The sequence below is a fragment of the Etheostoma cragini genome, chromosome 16 (genome assembly GCF_013103735.1).
Source record: "Etheostoma cragini isolate CJK2018 chromosome 16, CSU_Ecrag_1.0, whole genome shotgun sequence".
Taxonomy (NCBI): Eukaryota; Metazoa; Chordata; class Actinopteri; order Perciformes; family Percidae; genus Etheostoma; species Etheostoma cragini.
Window position 1 is genome coordinate 14,776,025 of NC_048422.1, and position 6,847 is coordinate 14,782,871.

Genomic DNA, 6,847 nt, shown 5'->3' on the forward strand with positions numbered 1-6,847 from the left:
TGTCAGGGTCATTGAACATGCTCCTAAAAATCAATTTTCACAGGAGGACTATTAGGTTATTGAGAAGTGGGATGACTGATTGGAGGCTGTAGTGTGTGTGAGTGCACATGTACTTACTGTAAATTACTTAACAAGTTTCAGACTTTAGAGTTTTAGAGTCTCAATATTAAAGTGTTACATGATTACTGTTGCAAACAATTCTTATTCAAGACACTCTACTCAAAATCAAAGACCCACAGTGTTAAACATAAAATAGACATTTGAATTAAAAGAAATTATCCTTCCTGTCCTGTTTAGATTGCTCCTTCCTTCTTACCATCTTTCTTTAAAAAAAAAAGTGAGAGTCCATGCCCATTTCTGCGTAGTGACCAGAGGTGAAAGAGAGGAATGTGGCCTGCCTCAGCGAGAAATCCCAAAGTGCTTGCCGACTCCTAGCTGCTAATACAACTAATGCAGTAATGTAAGGGCCAAGGCGATTAATGAGAGCGCTCTGCCCCTGACATCTCAGACACCCTAATGTTGCTGCAGCGTCTCCCTAGCCGTGCTTTAATCCATCACCGGTCCCTATAACCCAATTATGGCCTGACGCTTTACTTTTAGCTCTTCTGCTTGGTCCTTCACACACATCTTTAAAAGGGCAAACACACACACACACACACACACACACACACACAGTGTTTGAGCATTGTCAGACAAGCACATTTTCCAAAAATGATCACTTGATGTGATGGGATATCTGCGCATACACACAAACAGTCACACATACTCACGTAGAGATACCCAACACAGATACTTGTAGATTCAGATAATGCATACATGTGAAAAGACACTTTAAGAGAGAGCTGATGACTTTTTCACCCATGCATGTATTGTCAAAGGCACAAACACATTTAATCTGAGGTAAAATTCCATAATGCTGTTTGCACAGAGTTAAGGCCTTTAGAGCTGGGCTTATCATAATGAACTCTAAAGGTTAACTAACTTCCTGTGTATCTAATGTCAACCCCATAAAGCCACTTTCTTGTTATGATTGTAATCGGAGCATCATGCTACATGCTTCATTCCCAGAGGTCCATCAGTGCTCTGTTTTAGCTAAGGAGGCGTATGTACTGCATTTTTCATGAGGTCCCCTGTACAATATTTATGATTTGCCCTGAAGGCCTTAAAACAATACTTTACTCCTTCTCCCACTAGGATAACCCTAACATCTGGAACATAATGTACATAAGGGTGTCTTGATATGATGCAGGAACTAGAAGAGCAGTGCTGGACTTCCCAAAACCCCTCCCTCACTCGCTTTTCCTTTCTTTCTGTCAGTTATGTCACATGCAGAGTAACAGCTCTGTCAATCAAGGGATCTATGTTCTGGCTTCCTCTAAATCAGGTGGATTGACTCTTTAAGAGTTACTGGAGGAGCCTACTTCCATTAGCCACTCCCAACGGCAAATTAACTTAAATGTACTCGCTCAATAAAGTTCAAGACAATCATTTGCATGTCAATGTCCTTTTTCTCTCAAGGCCTTCCAAAGCATACAGCTGACTATTGCAAATCCTGAGATTGCTGTTATTCCATTGCACTAATACCAATTAGGCAGAAAGCTAATTGCTGAGAGAAATTGGTTAGTTGGAGAGAAATGTTGCACCCTGGTGTTAAAAAACAAAAACAGATATCCACTTGAGAAAATAGGTACCTTTTTACTTCAAACATACCTATTCCAGTGGTTTGGGAAAATGTGGGGCATATTTGGTTACTTTTCATTATGTTATTTTACCGTATTTTTAGTGCTTTGCAAACACACCCTGCCACCTTTTGGGCCCTATCTTGCACCCGGCGCAGCATGGCTTCAAAACCCGACTCAAGTGTCTTTGTTATATTAAGACCAAAGCAGTTGTTTATTTCTCATCCACGACCCACGTCGTTTAAAGTTCCCATTTTATGAAAAAAACATTTTTTTTTTCTGGGATTTGGGGTGTTACTTTGTGTCTCTGGTGGTTCCACATGCATACAAACTTGGAAAAAAAATTATCCATGCTGTTTTGAGTGAGATACGGGTTTCCGAATGTGTCCTGCCTTCAGTCTCCAGGATAGCTGATCAAAATCTCGACTGCTTTCTACGTCACTAGCCGAGACAAGTTGGCTAATCGTCGAATGCTATCTTGTTCTCAATGCTACAACACACACTAGTTCACCATAATCTACAAAATAACTACTTAAGTGTCCCTGTTCTGCAGTTATGTGATCTCATTTAGATGTCGCCCAGCTAATCCTGCCTTGTACTGACCAAAGTTGGAGAAAGAGCTATCTAGCTGACGTTATCATTAGCTAGCTACTGCACATGTGCAGTAAAGAGAAATGTGCAACAAAGATAGCATAGAAGTGAGATGTCTTATTCTGTAGCTAAAACAGAGACCCAAACACACAGAGTGAAAAGACGATCTGCAGCAATGTGCAGTACAACAAAAATATGGTGTTTTTTGAAAATTAAATCAAGTAAACCCATTCTGGTACAACCTCAAAATACAATTGTGAACCTGAATATGCGCGTAATATGGGCGCTTTTAATACTAAATAAACCCATCTTTGTGCTCATGGGCGTGCTTGCCTTACAGGGAAGTGTGTTAAGGTGAATTCTTGGCATATATAGAAAGTGATCACGCCATTTACCAACAAAAACCTGCTCTAAAGTCAATAGCGCAGCATTTTATTGCTATTTTAATAGTGCTTTAAAATGCTCCTATGCTGGTGCACAGCGTCAGGACACTATGCACGTGCAAACACACACACACACACAAAAGATTACAAAATAAAAATATTATGTTGCAAATCCGCCACCATAATAGCAATGCATACAAACACACAAAAGGGAGAAGACATACAGATTTTTTTTTTGCATGTCATGCCCAAAACACACCTATGAATTACAACCGTTTTGATTCATGCGCCCGGCGCCCAGACTCTTTTTCCACCGTCAAACTAGCAAAAGTGGATTTGGACACGCCCTAAACGCACCTGTGCCATGTGCTTCACGCTGTGCCTAGATTGTTAAAATATGGCCCAATTGCTTGTAACGGCCTGACAACTGACTACATAGAAAGTTGTGGACTACATAAATGGCGCATTATTGTTACATTATGATGCATTATTATGTTATTTTCCCAGTGCAATAACAAATGGGTCAGATGAGTGTGAAAACGCTTCTTTCCTTTGAACAGTATACCAATTATATGAATTGAATAGACTACTATAATATTAATTGTCAATGTGCCCATGCACCTTATTAGTACTTGACCCCAAGTCTATGATGGTTAGCTACACCCACATCTGGTGCTCCTTTACCCTATTCCAAAATTGCTTCAAAGGTAGCCATCTCCTGCCATCCATCTGTCATCCTGATTATGAAGTGTTCCACTTTTGGTCCTTTGAGCCAGAGTCATGTCACTACTGGGCTATGTCACATCATCAGTTAGGATGTCCATACAAATATAAGTAGGAATAATATGAGGAAGAGGGCTGTAGGGGGATTACTGTTGTCAAAATCACCTAGAGATGGAGGTCAGAGTCGTTTAGAAGAATATTAAAGCTGTATTATGTATCCACACAGGAGGCAGAGCAAGCTGACCAGGCGTGGGTGCTGAGAACAGGGTTCCTAGCCTGTGTGGATTAACAATGAGAAGGGAATTACATCTATTTGCGAAGCATGGTATTGGACATTGTTCCTCCTCAGTGCTGGGAATCTAATAGGATTAGGATGCTCAGTGACTCTACCTTACTTTCTTATTCTTCTTTTCTACCATGTATTTATATAAAAGTTTTCTCCTCTCTTCTCCACCAGCCCCTGTGTGTCTTCAGCATCAGATGTCATCCTGCCAGAGACAAAGTAAGTCAGAAAAACACACAGGCTGGACCTCTGAGGAAAACCATGCCCCATGCTCAAGTGCTATAAGTGCCCAGGAGTCGTCTTACAAGAAACACTTATTGCTTTTTGTATTGAGCATGATGTTATGAAAAATTAATACAGGGATGGTGTGCCTTCTTCTCCTAAGCCTCTCTCTGTGTGAGTCTCTGTGTCCATTCCTATGCATGTAAATGTACAAGCACTTACGTGCATGACTTCTGTAGTTATGTTTTGGTATGTGTGTCAGAATGTGGGGCTGCATTCATGTGATTGTGGCATGAGTTTTGAGGGCTAATCGTGTAATAATAGGCATATCAAAGAGGTTTCCTTCTCCAAAGACCTGATTACCAGTTTCACTATTGACAATAGCTACTGCACAGGGTTCCTTCCATTTGCTGCATTTAGGCTCTTTATTCCCCTAGGTAAGTGCATATATTGACTCCACTATTGGCAAAACAATAGGGAAAATATACTACCTTAAAGTGAATTGGTATGCATTCAAAACAAAACAGCTGAAAACGACAAATACACTGCACAAAATCGAAGTCCTTTACAGTTTATGTGAATCATATTGTGATATGTTATACAGTTTTCTGGGTATCATGTTGCTTATCCATTTTGCAAAATAACTAACTAAGAGGCTTTCAAACTGATCATGTCAGTTTTTAGGGGGGGAAATAGCCTCTGTGAAGACTCCACTATCCCTTTTTCTATCCCATCTTTATATGATTTCATTTTGGAAATGAATGCAGTGAACCTGTTCTCTTTCAAGTATGATGGATTGATTTAAGTAGATCAAAGGAAATCTTATTAAAAAGGATTGCACATGAAAACAATGTTTTTTTGCAAAAATTGCAATTTTCCTAAATATAAGTTACAAATCTGTGCTCTGGTATAGGACAGGATTTTTTCCCCATTTGAATGTTAAATTTGTAAGTCTTAATCCCCTTAAAATAATACTTTGCTGTTATGCATGTGTTCATGCAGGACATAATTATTCCCCCCCCCCAGCATTTGTGTAGAAGTTTGGGTCAAAGCTAAAAAGATATATTCTAGAATCCTTACCCATGGAAAATGTCCCTCTTGTTGAAGAATCACCTCACATAGGTACTAAGATCAAGCCTTTCATAATGTGAGGATTTTTGGCAAAATTTGGAAATCAAGGTAATCAACAGTAGGTTGACTCTGCAGTGAGCGGCTGCTGTTGTTAATATGTTAGATCATTAACAGCAGAGTTGGTACAGGAAATAATGTTGGTCTGACCACAGCGAAAAGTGGTTTGTAACCCCTGAGGTGGGACACAAGTGGAAGAAAAGGCCACAATGAGGTTCGCAGAAACCAGATCTGGGTGACCAGGGAGCGATCAAATAATACATCTTCGGGCTGTTTGCTGACAACAGACCTGCTTAATTTCTCCTCTCCTCTCCTCTCCTCGAAGTGGACTGAGATCGGTGGTCTAGCCGTATCCCTGAAAGGCAGTTGGCGTTCACTGCACAAACTGCGGGCAGCAGACCATCAATGGATTTTCTGTTGAATTCTTCATTTTTGGTCCAAAATACAGAAAACAAAAAGACAGTGTTTACATTTTATTGAACTTCCAGCGTTGTTTTTTAACCCAAGTCCGTCGCTGTCTGTGTTGCCTTATAGTGAGAGTCAGGAAGCTTGGTTTACCCCAGACAAGGACGAGAAACAGAAAGAGGGAGATGAGGAGGAGAAGGAAGGGATGCACTGACACAGATCTTCTGGGATGGAGCCTGGTATGGATCAGTGGGATTTTCACCATGCCCTCAAGGTAAAATATAAAGAAAATATAAGATTTCAAAGACACATAGCTAAATGCTCAAATAAACCACTATCTATGCTCTGTTGTGTGATGCTCCACAATTGATTTTTGTATTTGTGTTGAGGAAATGACCAAAGGCTTGAGGCACTGACATTATCCTTGTAAACCGCCGCCCCTCAAAACCCTACACACAATAACACAGCAATAGTCTTAATGACCCTCTGCTCTTGTCTTTTTTCTATTTCCTCGCTTCATCCACCCAGACCCCTCCCCTCTTTCTGTCCATTCACACAGTCCCTCATACTAGGTTACTTCCACCACAACGGAGACGGCTAAACACACCCTCTGCCCACTCCCAAACCACACACACTCATACACACCCTGAGGGTGAACCCAATAGGTCCACTGCGTGTGAGTCGTAGCATCTCCCCTCACGACTCCCCACCTCAGCGTATTTCTTTATCCTGCCTCTGGGGCTGAAAAATGGACAAAGCTCTCTTTCCCCTTTTTTATCTGGTCCTTATAACCTCATGTGTCCAAAGGATAACCCACAAATATAAGCATGTTAACTGTCACTGAGAAGATGGTGGGCAGCTTACCTACTGCTGGCACCATCTCTGAGTTTTTCTCTGAGTCAAAGTGATGATGAGGTTTAACGACAGTCTATTGGGTCTGGCGTCAAGGTAGGCCAAGGTGTTACAGAGAGTTTGAATGCATCACATCTCCAAGGACTGCATTCAGCACTAAAGGCTTGTGCATTAAGAAAATGCAGGACAGTCTATGTCGTCATAAAAGAAAATAGTCATTTTCAGATTTGTATAATTTACATACTCTAGTATCTTGTGCTGAGTCAAACCCTTTTATGTTCAAAGTATAAAGTATTTTGCCCTTCAAAAGAAATACTCACAGGGAGAATATGTTATGTGTTCTTATGCTATTGATTCCACATATCTGCCCACTCAAGCCACTCAAGGCCAACATTAAAATGCCTTGCTTTCTATCCCCATCTTTAATTGATGTTAGATAATGCTCTTATCCACACACACTCAATTCTCTGCTCTTCACTCCTTGATATTAAGTGTGTGTGAATGTGTATAAAGGCTGCTTTTGTACCCTTTACTGGTTTCATTCTTTGCCTAACATAAATAAGACAGTTATGGCTGCCTTA

General features: G+C 40.6%; 1 long non-coding RNA gene across 1 annotated transcript; it reads left to right on the forward strand.

The window, feature by feature from the left end:
* The first annotated feature begins 3,817 nt into the window (after positions 1-3,817).
* LOC117959433 lies at positions 3,818-6,421 on the forward strand. The gene is made up of 3 exons (XR_004659935.1): positions 3,818-3,878; positions 5,544-5,688; positions 5,974-6,421. It is a non-coding gene; the product is annotated as an uncharacterized LOC117959433 (long non-coding RNA).
* Positions 6,422-6,847: the final 426 nt, after the last annotated feature.